This window comes from Chiloscyllium punctatum, chromosome 33, assembly GCF_047496795.1.
Source record: "Chiloscyllium punctatum isolate Juve2018m chromosome 33, sChiPun1.3, whole genome shotgun sequence".
NCBI lineage: Eukaryota > Metazoa > Chordata > Chondrichthyes > Orectolobiformes > Hemiscylliidae > Chiloscyllium > Chiloscyllium punctatum.
Window position 1 is genome coordinate 54,290,719 of NC_092771.1, and position 17,631 is coordinate 54,308,349.

General features: G+C 44.6%; 1 long non-coding RNA gene across 3 annotated transcripts in view; it reads left to right on the forward strand.

Moving 5' to 3' along the window:
- Positions 1 to 877: 877 nt before the first annotated feature.
- The window catches only part of LOC140458549 (uncharacterized), a 38,695-nt gene continuing 21,941 nt past the window's right edge, over positions 878 to 17,631 (forward strand). For 2 of the 3 annotated variants that reach the window (XR_011953520.1, XR_011953518.1), the window contains exons 1-3: positions 890 to 927; positions 1,654 to 1,870; positions 1,981 to 2,074. This is a non-coding gene — a long non-coding RNA (uncharacterized lncRNA). Of the gene's footprint in view, positions 928 to 1,653; positions 1,871 to 1,980; positions 2,075 to 17,631 lie in introns of all 3 variants that reach the window. The other variant, XR_011953519.1, reaches the window with a different exon arrangement.

Consider the following 17,631-nt stretch of genomic DNA (forward strand, 5'->3'; position numbering starts at 1 on the left):
AATGGGAAATATATAAAATAATGAATGGAATTAATAAAATAGAAGTAGAGAGGATGTTTCCACTGGCAGATGAAGCCAGGACAAGAGGGCATCACCACAAGATTAAAGGCAGCAAACTTAGGAGTGAATTGAGAAGGAACTTCTTGACCTCTATGGAATGCATTGCCCAGGGAAGTAGTTGATGCTACTTCAATGAACGTTTTTAAAGCTGAGTTAGTTTTTTTTTAAAAAAAGAAATAACTAATTAAGGAATACGGTGAGAACGTGGGTAAATGGTTCTGCATCCACAAAATGATCAGCTATGATCTTATCGAATGGTAGAGCAGGCTCGAAGGGCAGGACGGCCTTCTCCTTTTCCTCGATCTTTTGTTCTTATGTTATGCATTCCTCCCTCACTCGTGACGTGGAGGTGCTGGTGTTGGATTAAGATGGACAAAATTAAAATTCACAGAACACCAGGTAATAGTCCAACAGGTTTATTTGGAAGCACTATGTTGCTGGTCCTTCATCAGGTAGTTGTGTGATTTTTAACTTTGTCCCTCACTCTTGTAACTGATAAACAGCAACAAAAGTCACGAAGCAGTGCGCAAGCTCCAGCCAACAGTTGGTTTGTGGACAATGAAGAAGGTTATCTCAGAGTACAGTGGGATATTGATCAGATGGGCCAATGGGCTGAGGACAGGCAGATAGGATTTAATATAGATAGATGAGGTTAGGATATCTGGTTGTCATCGACAGGTTGGACCGAAGAATCAATCACTGATGTCAGCGGCGGACCAATGGAAAGGCAGGGGCGGAGCTGGAGGACCTTGTGGGGCAGTTGGTCCTCCGGCCAATCAGTGAATGAGGGCGGGACTAGACTATATCACGTGATCATCCTCGCGGTGGGAGCGGATGTTCGGAATGTGTGTGCGCGGAGAGCTGTCGGTAAGGAAAGAAATAAACAGCAGGAAGCGGGAGGGAAATGGTGTTGGTATGGGCTGAGAGGTTTTACAATCATTTGCTGCACATCGGAAAATACAAATTTGAAACTTACAGTCCCGTTTTTGCAGCAAACGGGAATATGCCTCGTTGAGTAATCGGCCCGAGTGAGCGCCGCCATCTTTATTCGGGGCAATGATTCACTGGACACGTGCGTGGCCGCCATCTTTGTAGGGGGCAAAGTTCAGAGGGATGTCTGTACAGCCTTCCCTGGTATAAAGAGTCAGAGGGCAGGATTTACACAGAGCACATTCAACCCCAGAGAAATTGAGTTTTTTCTGGATTTGTTTCGTCATTCATTTAAATGATTTAGATGTGAATAGAGGCCGTATAGTTAGTAAGTTTGCAGGTGACACCAAAATTGGAGGTGTTGTGGACAATGAAGAAGGTTATCTCAGAGTACAGTGGGATATTGATCAGATGGGCCAATGGGCTGAGAAGTGGCAGATAGGATTTAATTTAGATAGATTAAGCTAGGATATCTGGTTGGCATAGGTTGGACCGAAAAAGCCTGTTTTTGTGCGAGACATCTTTGACTGTGGGATCATAAAAGTGAACTCTGCTCTGGTTCACCTCTGGGTTCTCTGATGTCCACTTGTTCATTATCTAGCTTCCTCAGTCTCTCATGGGTATATTTTTGCTCTGTATAGTATTTTACTATTACTTTCACAGCTGTTTTGTAAATGAATTGAAAAATGTAGAGCTGGAAAAACACAGCAGGCCAGGCAGCATCCGAGGAGCAGGAGGATCAACGTTTCGGCATAAGCCTTTCTTCAGGAATGTAAATGAATTGTCCACTGCTGCCTGGCTCCTGACCGTATGATGTTCCATTATCAGGTTATTTTTTTCCACAATATCTTTGACAGTCAAGAATTCTTTTTTCCAATAAGTGAGTGCATTTTCCTTCAATTTCTGACAGTCAAATTCTGCACCATTTTCATTCCCTGTAATTCATATTGCACTCCCTGAAACATCAACTGTGTATTTCTCCTTCCACAGAAACCCGTGATCAATGTCAAAGCCTTGTTGCCTGTGGAGAGGGTGATGTTTGACTTCCTTGTACTGCTGCAGTTTGTATGGTGAAGGTGGTTGGGTAAGAGACATGACAGATTATTCACTCAATGATATTGAAGAGTAGAAGATATCTGTGCAAATCATCATGGTTTTAATTTCACAAAAATATTATTGAGAAGTTTTGACATAAGGCTACAAGTGGAGAATATTGTGTCCAGTGACCAAAACCATTGCCAAATAAGCAGTTTTTCAAGAATGCCTTAAAGGAAGAAAGTAGATCTTAGAGGGTTAGCATGGGGATTCCAGACCATGTTCACTTGGAGTCTATAGAAACATTCACACAGGAGAACTCAAAAATAAACACATCATTGAGAGTCTGAACTAAAATGAGTTATTGAGATATGAAAAGGTGTGTGGTGCAGGGAGATAGGAATGATTACAGCCAGGAATTAATTCAAAGGTGCGAAAGTAAATGGTTGTTGCTTATAAATGGGAGTCTTTTGATTGATCAGCAAGTTTTGGTACAAGTGAGCAGTTCGGCAGTAGAGTTTTCAATATTCTTGAGATTATCGGGAGGGTGAATGTGGGATGCTGGCCAGGCGTGGGTTTAGATAGTGAAATCTAGAGTTAACAAAAGGAATGAATGAGAGTTTCAGCAAACGAGCTGAGACTATGGTGAGGTCAGGTGATATCACTGAAGTCGAAATAGTGGACTTGGAGGGGGTCTGGTCTCATCCTCACCTCATTCAGCTGTTTGTCAGTTTGTCAATCAAGTCTGTAACAAGCTCAGGAACTGAGTGGCCCTGGCAGAACCCAAACTGGGCATCGCTGAGCAGGTTATTGCTGAGCAGTTGCTTGACAGCACTGTTGATGACACCTTCCATCACCTCACTGCTGAGCGAGTGTGGACTGATGGAGGGAAGTTGCCCGAGTTGGATCTGCCCTGTGTTTTTGTGTTGGAACATCCCTGAGCAATGTTCCACAAAGTCGGTAGGTGCCAGTGCTGGAACAGTACTTGTCTTGTTGGGCAGCAAGTTCTGGAGCACAGCCAACAGTATTATTGCCAGAATATTGGCAGGGCCCATACCTTTACACTGCTTATCCATTTCTTGATCTGATTGGAAATGTGTTTTCAACCAAGTCGATTGATATCTGTGATGTCAGGGACCAATGGAGAAGGCTCATCCACTTGGCACTGCTGGCTGAAAAGCGCTGCTAATGCTGTCCTCTTATCTGTTGCATGAATGTGTGAGACCCCTCCATCAGTAAGGGTGGGGATATCTGTGATGCTTCCTCCAGTGAGTTGTTTAATTGTCCATCACTATTCTTGACTAGGTGTGGCAGAACTGCAGAACTCACATCTAATCTATTGGCTATGGGATCACTTAGTTCTATTTAGTGTTGCTTGTGCTATTTGGCATGCAGGTTTGGTAGCTTCACCAGGTTGGCACCTCATTTTTAGGTATGCCTTGTACTGTTCCTGACATGCCCTCCTGCATTCACCATTGAACCAGGGTTGATTCCCCTGGCTTGATGTTAATGGTTGAGTGGGGGATATCAGGCCATGAGATTTCAGATTGGGCTGGAGTACAGTTCTGCTGCTGTTGGCCCACAGTGAGACAGAAGTTGCAGGGTCAAGAGGGCTGATTGTGTGATTGTATTTTCCAGTGCATTGGTAGATGTAATGTGGTCCATCCAGTTTCAATCCTTTGTTGAGACTGTGCAGTGATTAATACAATGAGTGACTTGATGGGCCACTGTCGGGTTTCTTTCCCTCAAGGACATTGTCAATGGCAGAAAAACATCCCCAATGGTTCCATGGCAAACAGTAGATTCTTCATTCCAGTTATTTTTTTTTCTTGAATTCAGAGCCACCCTCTACCGATTTGGGATTCAAACCTGAACTTCAGTTGTATATTTTAATATTCTTGATAAATGATAAATACGACAGGTTTGTTCACTTATTTTTAGAATCACTATCACAGGTTTTGTTTATTGTTTTGGAAATAAAAAGAATGTCCATTATCCTGTCTCCTCCATCCTCCCCTCCAACGACAACAATGAGGAGCACATGGAGTTTCTCTGTCCATAACATTGAGACAATCCGATCAGCTGCCTAGCTTCTTTCCTCCCTCTCCACTAGCCCACCGAGCCAAACCGCCTCACAAGGGTGCTCCTCATTTTAGTCCTAAACTTGCATTTCCTCGAGTCCCTTGTCAAGCCTTATTAGAGGTCATCTTGACCATTTACCTTCGTGTAGCTAAATCATGGACATTCCAAATCTGTCTCATCCTCCTGCTTGTCACCGCCCTCCCAACCCCCCCTCACAATTCACAGATATTGTTCCATGATCTGTCTGTCTGTCTTTTCTGGTTATGTCCTTCTCTCCCATTCTGCTAAAACCTAATATTTGACCTCACCATCGTTGGAAAATCCTGCTCCGTCTCCACTCTCCGTTTCCTTTCTGAATTCCCTGTATTTGGTGTCCCTTAAGGATCTCTCCTTGGTCCCTCCTGTATCTCACCTACACACTGCCAGGAGGTAACATCGCCCAAAAGCACAGTGTTAGGTTTCACATGTACACTGACAATGTCCAGCTCTCCCTCCCCATCATCCCTCTCCATTACTCCACTATTACTCAGTTATCAAACTGCTTACCACGCTTCGATTAGCTGCAATTCACTCCAATGATACACTGTCATTGTTAAACCCATTGCCTTCAGTTGCTATTCCAAATTCATTTCCCTTACTGCTGTGTCCCTCCCTCTCACTGGGAAGTGTCTGAGGCAGAACTACATTCTTCACAATATTGCTCTCATATCTGACCCCAAGGTGACCTTCTGATCAGACATCTACACAATCACAAACACCAGGAATTCCAATCTCTAAAACGTTGCTTATCTCCTTCTCACCCCAGCTCCATTGCTACTGAAACCCTAACCTGTGTCGGTGTTGCCTTTAACTTAACAAATCTGAAACTGAACCCTTGATTCCGCGACTGATCCAGAATCTGGTTCAAGACTCACCGTAATGGGACACATCCTCTCCATATTTACCCTGTCAAACCTCAACAGCATCCTGTATGTTTCAAAGAGATCACCTCTCATTCTTCCCAAGTCCAGTGTGTAGATTCCCAACTTATTCAGCCTTTGCTTACAGGATAATCCCTTCAAAACAGGGATCATCCCAATGGATCTTCTCTGAAATGCCTCCAATAAACTGCTCTATTTCATGAACTAAAGTGACCAAATCTGTTCACGTTACTCCAGATGTGGTCTCACTTGCCATTTGTTTAGTTGCCCTAAGGTATATACTCCAAACTCTTATATTGCAAACTCTTTGAAATAAGGGACAGTATTCCATTCCCTTTCCTGATTCCATGTTGTAACTGTGTGCTCGCTTTCTGTTTCCTGCTCATTTTCCCCCAGTCCCTTTGTGATGCAGCTTTCTACAGTTTATCCCAAGTTATACTCTATTTGCCAACTTGTTGCCCAGGTTTCCTGTGAATATCTCTCTGTAAACTGTTTATAATCCTTTTGGAACTTTCCTGTTATGCCTTTTCTAGGTGATTCCCCCCTCATTATTCGAAACATGTACTGTGAGCACTGGGCAGTGGGAAGCATGCGCAGTTGCTATCTTTCAGGGATACTCTGTTTCATGACTGGGAGGAGCTTGCTGCCCATTGGTCAGAATGGAGATAACTTGCCCATCAAGGTGCATGAACCTTTCACACCCCATGTCTTATTGAGGAGGCTCAGCGGCAGAATGGAAAGAAAGAAAAGGAGGCAAATCCTACTCTCCATATCTCACTGAATCTTGGAACATTCTGTCCCATATTCAGTCACATGAAGTTCCAAGGTGGAAATTCATAGAAACCCACATAGATTTGCCCTTGAAGAGCCTGCTGACCTCCACCAGTCATCCTGGGCCAGGAGGAAGGGATTGTATGAGTTTCAAACTTGTACTGACAGTGACGGATTTTATAAACTTGTATTACAGGTAGATATTCAGATGGTAATCTCAGTCATTGTAACGCCAAACTCTGACAGAATTACTCAATACATCAGGGCCTGGATATTCGTATTCTGTGAGAGTATTGTGTTCCAGATCAATACCATTTGCTGAATAAAAGTTCTCCTTTGAATCAAACCATCCTTTCAATAGAACTTCCCAAATCTTCAACATGTGTCCTGGAATCCTTGTATAATAGCTGAAGGATCTAAGGTTTATTACAATAATGCGTAACTTTTGTAAACCACTTTGTCACAGCTCCCCAAATTTCTTTTGCTACAAGGAGAACACCTCAGTTTCCCCAAACTCCTGATTCCCCAATGTCTGTTTGCTCTCTATAAGGTACACATCAGGGTTGTGTTGGAACATTCTCCACTTGCCTGCATCAGTGCACCCCCCTCCAACAATATTAAAGAAAGTGAACATCCTCCAGGATAAAGTACTGTACCCGAGTGGTTTCCCATCCACCACCTTCAGCATTCCCTCTCCCAACCCTCGAGGCACAGTGGCATCACTGTGTAAAAGATCAAGTCAGCATTGTCCTACCCGACCACAGGACTGCTCTCTCATTAGAGAGAGATGTCTGGTAGTGGTTAACCTGAATATTACCACAGCGCAGGCAAGGGGAGAGGTTGAAAAGGAGAGTCCATTAATTGCGGATGGTTATTCTTGATGTGTATTAGCAACACACATGTCACGTGAACAATTAATGTTAAAAAAGGCCCACAAATTCTGCAACTAAAATCCCCCATTCCTTGAACCATCCTGGTAAATCTCCAGTGCCCCCTGTCAGGGACCCTGCCATCCTTCCCAATGGGCGATCTCTGGTTCGCACAAACCGTGCTGCTCTGAACCCTGTGGGTGATAGCATCGAGCAACAGTTGCATTAAACCTCACTGTCTGGAAGAGAGTGAGAGACAGAAATCCTGAAGGCATTTAAAATCTATTTAGGAACACACTTGCAAGGCCAAGGCTGACAGTTCTATGGGCTCTGTGCTGGAAAATGGGATTAAAATCGTTAGCTGGGAGATTTCTTTACAGCATAAATCCAATGGACCACAAAACCGTTTTCTGTCATGTAGACCACAAACGCGTAATATAGGAATATGACAAGCCACAATAGAAACCAGGTCAGAGAAGGTGATATTAGAATAGATGATACGTGATTAAATAATGTTTTTTGGAGGAAAAATGTGACAGAGGTTAAGCGGGACATTGTGGATCTCTGGGTGCATGAATCTGAAATAAAAATGGGTTATCTTGAAGGCTGGAATTAAAGAAAGGCACATCACAGAGATTTGAGAGGGTGGACAAGATTAAAGATAGAGAGTGTGTTGAGACTGGAGGAGATTAGAGATTGGAGGATGTTGCAGAGATTGAGATGTCTTTGATGCAGAGATAGTGATAGTTCTGAGGCTAGAGAGGAATGATAGAAATAAGGATAAATTGTTAGCTTTCCCAACACTACCTCTTTACTGATAATGATTGTTTCTCTGTCCTCATCTGCCACATCCTCCATAGGCCTGTGACAATGAGAGTATGCAGACAGTATGTTCCTGTTAAGGCCAAGGCTGGGAGGCATCGAGAATGCTGCATGACCTGAGAAATTGAAGCTCTGGTCAAGAAAATGAAGGAAGGATATGACAGGTACAGACCCCACTGTGTTTGTGTGAATCCCTAGAGGACTGTAAGGGCAGTAGGAGTATACTCGCGGGAAACCAGGAGGCGAAAAAGGGGACATGAGATAGCTTTGGGAAAAAGGTTTAAGGAGAATCCAAAGAGATTCTACAAATACACTAAAGACAAAAGAATAACTAGGCAGAGAATAGTGACCCTCAATGATCAACAAGACTGTCTATGGAACAGCAGGAGGTGGGAGAGATTCTGTAAGTATTTCATGTCAGTTTTTACTGAAAGGGGATGTGGAAGTTAGAGAAGTTGGAGAAATAAATATTGATAACTTGGCGAGTGTACATATTACAGAGGAGGAGGTACTGGATGTCTTAAAATGCATAAAAGTGGATAAATCCCTGGAATTTAATCAGGTATATCCCAGAACTTTGTAGGTAATTAGAGAAGCTTTTGCTGGGCCCCTCACTGTGATATTTGTATCATTGATCGCCACATGTGAGGTGCTGGAAGATTTGTCCCATTATTTGAGAAAGGTGGTAAGGAAAAGCCAGGGAACTATAGACCGGTGAGCCTGAAGTCAGTGGCAAAGAAGTTGTTGGAAGGGATTCTTAGGGACAGGATTTACATGTCATTGGAAAAGCAAGAAAATATTAGGGAGAGTCAGCATAGCTTTGTGCATTGAAATCAGTACCTTGGACTTGAGAAAGACACAAGGTTTCAGATAACACACTGGTTAGCAGGTTCAATACCATAGAATTCTGTCAGAACTAGCTGTTTGGATACGGAATTGGCTGGAAGGTCAAACAGTCATAGATGGACAGCACAGAAACAGAGACCCGTCGGTCCGACCAGTACATGCTGATCAGATATCCCAATGTAATCTAGTCCTACCTGTCAGCACCCGGCCCATATCCTTCCTATTCATATACACATGAAGATGCCTTTTAAATGTTGCAATCGTAATGGCCTCCACCTCTTCCTCTGGCAGCTCATTCCATACACGTCCCACCCTCTGTGTGAAAATGTTGTCTCTCAAGTCTCTTTAAAGTCTTTCCCCTCATACCATAAACCTATGCCCTCTTGTGCTGGGAACCCCCACGCCAGGGAAAAGACTTTGTCTATTTATCATATCAATCCATCTCAGGTTTTTATATACATAGATAAGATCACCTCTCAGCTTCCGACGCTGCAGGGAAAACAGCCCCAATCTATTCAACCTCTATTCAACCCCCCAGCCTAACTCAAATCCTCCAACCCTGGCAAAGGTCTTGTAAATCTTTTCTGAACCCTTTCAAGTTTCACAACATCCTTCCAATAGGAGGGAGACCAGATTTGTACGCAACATTCCAAAAGTGGCCTAACCAATGTCCTGTACAGCCACAACATGACCTCACAACTCCTGTACTCAATACTTTGTCCGATAAAGGAAAGCATACCAAATGCCGCCTTCACTATCCTATCTACCTGCACTCCAAGGACTCTTTGTTCAGTAACACTCACCAGGACCTTACCATTAAGTGTATAAGACCTGCTAAGATTTGAGTTTCCAAAATGCCAGTCCTCAGCCCATTCACCCATCTGATCAAGATCCCATTGTACTCTGAGGTACTGTTTATCACTGTCCACTACACCTCCAGATTTGGTGTCATCTCACTAACTATACCTCCGATGTTCACATCCAAGTCATTGATATAAATGATGAAAGGTAGTGGATCCAGGAGTGATCCTTGTAACAGTCCACTAGTCACAGGCCTCCAGTCTGAAGAGCCAGTTCTGTATCCAAATGGCTAGTTCTCCCTGTATGCCATGAGCACTAACCTTGCTGAGAAGTCAGTGTCAGAGTGGAGGGTACTTTTTGGACTGGAAGCCTGTGATGACCAATATGCTGTCAGGCTGTGTACTGGGTCCACTGCTTTTTGCCATTTATATAAATGATTTCTATGTGAATATAGGAGCTATGGTTAGTAGGTTTACAATAGACACCAAAATTGGAGGTGCAGTGGACAGCAAAGTTATCCGAGAGTACAATGAGACTCCAATCAAATGTGCTGAGGAGTGGCAAATGAAGTTTAATTTAGATAAATATGAGGTTCTGCATTTTGGAAAAGCAAATCAGGGCAGGATTTCTACACTTAATGGGAAGGTCCTGGTGATTGTTGCTGAACAAAGAGATCTTGGAGTGCAGGTTCATAGTTCCTTGAAAGTGGAACCATAGATAGGCAGGGTAGTGAAGAAAGTGTTTGGTGTACTTGCCTTTATTGGTCAGTGCATTGAGTACAGGAGTTGTGACGTCATTTTGCGGCTGTACAGGACATTCATTCAGCCACTTCTGGAATTCTGCTTTCAGTCCTTCTCTCCCTGCTATCGAAATGATATTGTTAAACTTGAAAGGATTCAGAAATAATGCAAAGATGTTGCCAGGGTTGAGGGATTGAGCTATAGGGAGAGGCTGAATAGACTGAGGCTGTTTTCACTGGAGAATCGGATGCTGAGAGGTGACCGTAGAGTTTGATAAAATCGTGAGGGACATGGATAGGGTAAACAGCCAGGGTCTTATTCCTGTTTAGGTGAGTCCAAAACTAGAAAGCACAGGAGTGAGGGAAAAGATTGAAAAGGGATATTAGGGGCAAAGTTTCAAGCTGAACATGGTACGTGTATGGAATGAGCTGCCAGAGAAAGTGTGGAGGCTGGTACAGTTACAACATTTAAAAGGCATCTCATTGGATATGTGATTGGGAAAGGTTTCGAAGGATATGGGCCAACTGTTGGCATATGGGCCGAGATCAATTTAGGATATCTGGTCAGCATGGACAAGTTGGACTGAAGGGTCTGTTTCTGTGCTGTACATCTCTATGGCACTAATAAATTAAAATTAAGATAGGTTTCTCTTTTATGGAGAGTTAGCAGAAGGTCTGACAATTCTCCTTGGAGCTGAGAAGGTTAAGCAGTGATTTCGACCAGGAGTTGATTTGTTTCCAGGGTATTTCATTTACAGAGAGACAGAGTGAGTAATTTTTAACGTCACAATTTTTAGTAACTATTTTCAGGTAACTGGCAAATAATGCAAAGAAAAATGTGAAGATTATTTTACTCACTAAGTTCTGAGCATCTGGAACAGTTTGACCAACAGCTGGATGCAGATTCAGTAATTATTGTCAAAACAAATTTGAAATTTAACATTTTTAAGGAAGAATTTGGAGGGCTCTGTCCAAATGGGAGGTGAGTTGGGACTGACTGGTACCATCTCCAGAGGGAGAGAGTACAGCCCCAATGGGCTGAATAGCCCTCAGCCCCTGTCCTCTGTGACACTGACCCATTCACTGTGAATGATGAAGCTCATCACAGGGCAGAGCCGTAGAGATGTACAGCATGAAAACAAAACCCTTTGGTTAAACTGGGCCATTCTGACCAGATATCCCAATCTAATCTTGTCCCTTTTGCAAACACTTGGCACGTATCACCCTTCCTATACATATACCCATCCAGATGCCAAATGGTATAATTGTACCAACATCCTCCACTTCCTGACAGAAGACTCCATACATGCACCAACCTCAGTGGGGGAAACAAATGCCCCTCAGATCCATTTTAAATTCTTCCCCTCTCACCTTAAACCTACACCCTCTCATTCTCGACTCCCCGACCCCAGGGAAATGACCTTGTCTGTTTATCCTACCCAGGCCCCTCATGGTTTTATTAACCTCTATGAGGTCACCCCTCAGCCTCTGATGCACCTGGGAGGATCCCAACACTCTTGTCACAATGGGGCCTGGCTGATTGACACAGCTTCAGACCAATAGGAGAGTTGGCGTGATCCTCCAGCCAATGGGAGTGAATGAGGGGTGGGTCCAGCAGGCCAACACATGACCATTAGCTTTGCAGGCGCAGTGTCACTGTGAGGGGGGGACTGAATGTGAAGGAGTGGGAGAGACAGCAGATACTGGGAGAGAGATGGAGTTAGTGTGGACTGGGAAGGTTGATAAACACTGTTTCAGTCTGCTGGACCTGAATTAGATACTCCGGGTAAATTAGAACCAAAAGAACTGTGGATGCTGTAAATCACACACAACAACCAGAAGGTACTGGAAAAGCTCAGCAGATCTCAGCATCTGTGAAAAGAAATCAGTTCACATTTTCGATCCAGTGACGCTTCCTCAGGAACTGACGTTACTGAGAAAAAAAGTCTGTTTTTATGCAGAAGGTAGGGGTTAAGGAGTAAATGATAGGTGGGGATAGAGTCCGAAGAGAGAGATAGGAGCAGTTGGACAAAGGAGTGAATAACGATCGGATGGGGGGGGGGGGGGGGAAGGTGAATAGCTGTTTATGGGGACTGTTAGTGGCTAACCATTGGGCGGCACGGTGGCACAGTGGTTAGCACTGCTGCCTCACAGCGCCAGAGACATGGGTTCAATTCCCGCCTCAGGCGACTGACTGTGTGGAGTTTGCACATTCTCCCCGTGTCTGCGTGGGTTTCCTCCGGGTGCTCCGGTTTCCTCCCACAGTCCAAAGATGTGCAGGTCAGGTGAATTGGCTATGCTAAATTGCCCGTAGTGTTAGGTAAGGGGTAGATGTAGGGGTATGGGTGGGTTGTGCTTCGGCGGGGCGGTGTGGACTTGTTGGGCCGAAGGGCCTGTTTCCACACTGTAAGTAATCTAATCTAATTTAATCTTAATGTGTAATGGTAGGCTACGTAATAACAAGGCCTGGTATGTGGGGTAGGGGGCAAAGATGAGGTGTTCTTCCTCCAGATATTGGGTGGCTCGGATTTGGGGATGGAGGACTTGCATGTCCTTGGCAGCATGGTGGCGGAGGGAGTGGGGGGTAGCCGAAATGGTCGGCCACAGGGCGGTGGGGTTGGTTGGTGCATGTGTCCCAGATATGTTCCCTGAAATATTCCACAATTTGGCGTCCCGAGAGCAAGGGACACTAGGTGAGGTGTTTGGGTGGGCAGGGAAATGTCTGCTGGATGTGGGAGGATCCAGTGGTGCCTTGGATGGAGTTAAAGGGAGGGTTTGGGCAAAGATTTTCCATCTCTTGCAGTGGCAAGCAAAGGTGCCTGGAGTGAAGAGTGGGTTGGTGGGGAGTGTGGATCTAAAGTGGAAGTCACAGAAGGTATGAAAGGGGTGGGGAGGGAAATATATCTCAGGTGTTTGGATCTGATGGTGGAAGGTGAGGATGGTGGGGTTCCATCTTAGTTGCATTTGACGGGGTGGAGTTCAAGGGCAGTGGTGTGGGAAGTGGAGGAGATACACTGGAGGGCATTGTTAACAACATGTGAGGGGAGATTGCAACCCTTGAAATAGGAAGCCATTTGGGTATGTTCTGAAGTGTTCTTCCAGCTTGCATCAAGCTTCACTGGAACACTGCAGTAAGCATGAGACAGAGATGTTGGACAGGGAACAGTCTTGTGTGTTAAAGAGCAGGCAACTGGAAGCTCAAGGTATTTTTTGCAGGCACAATGTAGCTACCATTTCCACCACTGCCACTGAAATGCTAAAAGGTTCCTGTCTCCTCCATTAACAACTTTCCAACTTCCCACTCCCTTATCTTTCCAAATGTTCCTGTGTCTCTTTGTGCTCTGTCCCCACCTATTATTTACTCTTTAACCCCTATCTCCTGTAGTCCAAAGATCTGTAGGTTCGGTGAATTGGCCCAGCTAAGGTTCCCGTAGGGTTCAGGGATGTGCATTAGTTCAGGGGAAATGGAGAGGAATAGAGTGGGAGAATGGGTCTGGGTGGGATAAACTTCGGAGGGTGGGTGTGGAATTGTTGGGCCAAAGGGCCTGTTTCCTGAAGGGATTCTAATTTTCCCAGCTGTCATCTGTTCTGAGGAAGGGTCACTGGACCCGCGGTAACCCATGGTGTGTGCAGGAGGCGGAAAGGGGAAAGGGGAGAGTGGCAGCAGAAACCGGATGAAATGTATCAGTGTAGACTGGGAGGGTTTAGTTACACTCTGGGCAGGTAATTAGTCTGAATTAGAAACTCTTGGTCCCACATTTGCAGCAAAGGGGAAGATGGCTTGGGCCTCAGGCAGTGAGAGGTCCTTGGTTATAGCCACCATCTTTATTTGGGGCAAAGTACAGTAAGGAGCATGTACTTGTCCTCTTCCTGGGTGGAGGCGGGGTGATTTGAAGACGAGCATTTACACATCAAACACATACCAAGAGAAGTGTTTACCTTCACTGTTCATCTTGCACTGACTGTGAGCTTTGTTTTGTGAATTCATTTTATAGAATATTAATTGAGAATAATTGAGACTGGGATCTCAAAAAACATGCTTCTACAGTCAGCGGAGTCATCAGGATCTGAATATCATTGGCATTTAACTGTGGAACGAGAAAGGTTTGTCTGTTCTGTCTGTGGGAACATATCTTCAATATTTTTGTCTAGCCAAGAGCAGAAAGATGTTCAAGTTCATGGTTGGATCCCCCTTGGGGTATGTGTTCAATTCTTGGCCCTGCAGCTGTGGAAGCAGGTATTGACCTGAGAGAGAGACCATAAGACCATAAGACATAGGAGTGGAAGTAAGGCCATTCGGCCCATCGAGTCCACTCCGCCATTCAATCATGGCTGATGCGCATTTCAGCTCCACTTGCCAGCGTTCTCCCCGTAGCCCTTAATTCCTCTAGACAACAAGAACCTATCAATCTCGGCCTTGAAGACATTTAGCGTCCCGGCTTCCACTGCACTCCGTGGCAATGAATTCCACAGGCCCACCACTCTCTGGCTGAAGAAATGTCTCCGCATTTCCGTTCTGAAATGACCCCCTCTAATTCTAAGGCTGTGTCCACGGGTCCTAGTCTCCTCGCCTAATAGAAACAATTTTCTAGCATCCACCTTTTCAAAGCCATGTATTATTTTGTACGTCTCTATTAGATCTCCCCTTAATCTTCTAAACTCCAACGCATACAATCCCAGTATCCTCAGCCGTTCCTCATATGCTAGACCTGTCATTCCAGGGATCATCCGTGTGAATCTCCGCTGGACACGTTCCAGTGCCAGTATGTCCTTCCTGAGGTGTGGGGACCAAAACTGGACACAGTACTCCAAATGGGGCCTAACCAGAGCTTTATAAAGTCTTAGTAGTACATCTCTGCTTTTATATTCCAACCCTCTTGAGATAAGAGACAACATTGCATTCGCTTTCTTAATCACAGACTCAACCTGCATGTTTACCTTTAGAGAATCCTCGACTAGCACTCCCAGATCCCTTTGTGCTTTGGCTTTATTAAGTTTCTCAGCATTTAGAAAGTAGTCCATTCCTATATTCTTTTTGCCAAAGTGCAAGACCTCGCACTTGCTCACGTTAAATTCCATCAGCCATTTCCTGGACCACTCTCCCAACCTGTCTAGATCCTTCTGTAGCCTCCCCACTTCCTCAGTACTACCTGCCTGTCTACCTAACTTTGTATCATCAGCAAACTTCGCTAGAATGCCCCCGGTTCCCTCATCCAAATCATTAATATATAATGCGAACAGCTGTGGCCCCAGTACCGAACCCTGCGGGACACCGCTCGTCACCGGCTGCCATTCTGAAAAAGAACCTTTTATCCCAACTCTTTGCCTTCTGTTAGATAGCCAATCCTCAATCCATCCCAGCAGCTCACCTCGAACACCATGGGCCCTCACCTTGCTCAGCAGTCTCCCGTGTGGCACCTTATCAAAGGCCTTTTGAAAGTCCAGATAGACCACATCCACTGGGTTCCCCTGGTCTAACCTACTTGTTACCTCTTCAAAAAATTCCAACAGGTTTGTCAGGCATGACCTCCCTTTACTAAATCCATGTTGACTTGTTCTAATCAGACTCTGCTCTTCCAAGAATTTAGAAACCTCATCCTTAATGATGGATTCTAGAATTTTACCAACAACCGAGGTTAAGCTGATTGGCCTATAATTTTCCATCTTTTGCCTTGATCCTTTCTTGAACAAGGGGGTTACTACAGCCATCTTCCAATCGTCCGGGACCTTTCCTGACTCCAGTGACTCTTGAAAGATCTCAACCAATGCCTCTGCTATTTCCTCAGCAACCTCTCTCAGAACTCTCGGGTGTATCCCATCAGGGCCAGGAGATTTATCAATTTTAAGACTTTTTAACTTTTCTAGCACTATCTCTTTCGTAATGGCAACCATACTCAACTCAGCCCCGTGACACCCTTTAATTTTTGGGATATTACTCCTGTCTTCCACTGTGAAAACTGACGCAAAGTACTTGTTAAGTTCTCCTGCTATTTCCTTATCTCCCATCACTAGGCTCCCTGAATCAGTTTGAAGTGGCCCAATGTCTACTTTTGCCTGTCGTTTGTTTCTTATGTACTGAAAGAAACTTTTACTATTATTTCTAATATTACTGGCTAGCCTACCTTCATATTTGATCCTCTCATTTCTTATTACACTCTTTGTTATCCTCTGTTTGCTTTTGTATCCTTCCCAATCTTCTGATTTCCCACTGTTCTTAGCCACTTTATAGGATCTCTCTTTTTCTTTAATACATTTCCTGACTTCCTTTGTCAGCCAAGGTTGTCTAATCCCTCCCCGGTTAATCTTTCTTTTCTTGGGAATGAACCTCTGTACAGTGTCCTCAATTATACCTACAAACTCCTGCCATTTTTGCTCTAGAGTCTTCCCGGTTAGCCTCTGCTTCCAGTCTATTTTAGTCAGTTCCTCTCTCATGCCCTCATAATTACCTTTATTCAACTGTAACACCATTACATCAGATTTCGCCTTCTCCCTTTCAAACTCCAGACTGAACTCTACCATATTATGGTCGCTACTTCCTAAGGGTTCCCTTACTTTAAGATCTTTTATAGAGTCTGGTTCATTGCAAAGCACTAGGTCCAGAATAGCCTGCTCTCTTGTGGGCTCCATGACTAGCTGTTCCAAAAAGCCATCCTGTAAGCATTCCATGAATTCCCTTTCTTTAGATCCACTAGCAACATTATTTACCCAGTCCACCTGCATATTGAAGTCACCCATGATCAATGTAACCTTGCCTTTCTGACATGCCTTCTCTATTTCTCGGTACATGTTGCGTCCCTGGTCCTGACCACTGTTAGGAGGTCTGTACACAACTCCAATTATGGTTTTTTTGCCTTTGTGGTTCCTCAATTCCACCCACACAGACTCCACATCATCCGACGCTATGTCATTCAATACCATAGATTTAATTTTGTTCTTAACTAACAAGGCAACCCCACCCCCTCTGCACACCTCTCTGTCTTTTCGATAAGTCGAAAAACCATGGAGGTTTAACTGCCAGTCCTGACCCCCCTGTAACCAAGTCTCTGTGATGCCTACTACATCATAATCATTCACTATTATCTGTGCCATTAATTCATTGGCTTTGTTATGAATGCTACGAGCATTCAGGTAAAGTGCCTTAATGCTAACTTCCTTATTAGAGATGTTGTAAGTCATATGTCCTAAGTTATCCTTGCTTTTTTCTGCATTCTCAGTCTGCCTCAATTTTAAATCCGCCTGGAAACATGCTATCCTGCTGCTTATCTTTCCATTTACCTCCATACTCCCTGTTGCTTTCACTTTCCCTTCCCCCCAACTCAGAAGTTTAAAGTCCTACTGACCACCCTATTTATCCTCTTCGCCAGAACATTGGTACCTGATCGGTTCAGGTGGAGACCGTCCCAACGGTACAGATCCCCCCTGTTCCAAAACTGATGCCAGTGCCCCATGAAGTGGAATCCCTCTTTCCCACACCAATCCCTTAGCCACGTGTTTACTTGCCTAATTTTCTTGTCCCTATGCCAATTGGCACGTGGCTCGGGCAGTAATCCGGAGATTATGACCCTTGAGGACCTGTGCTTCAATTTCCTGCCTAGTGCTTCGTAATGCCCAAACAGGTCCTCCACCCTAGTCTTGCCTATGTTGTTGGTACCAACGTGGACCACAACAACTGGATCCTCCCCCTCCCGCTCCAATATCCTTTCAAGCCGGTCAGAGATGTCTCGCACCCTGGCACCGGGCAGGCAACACACCATGA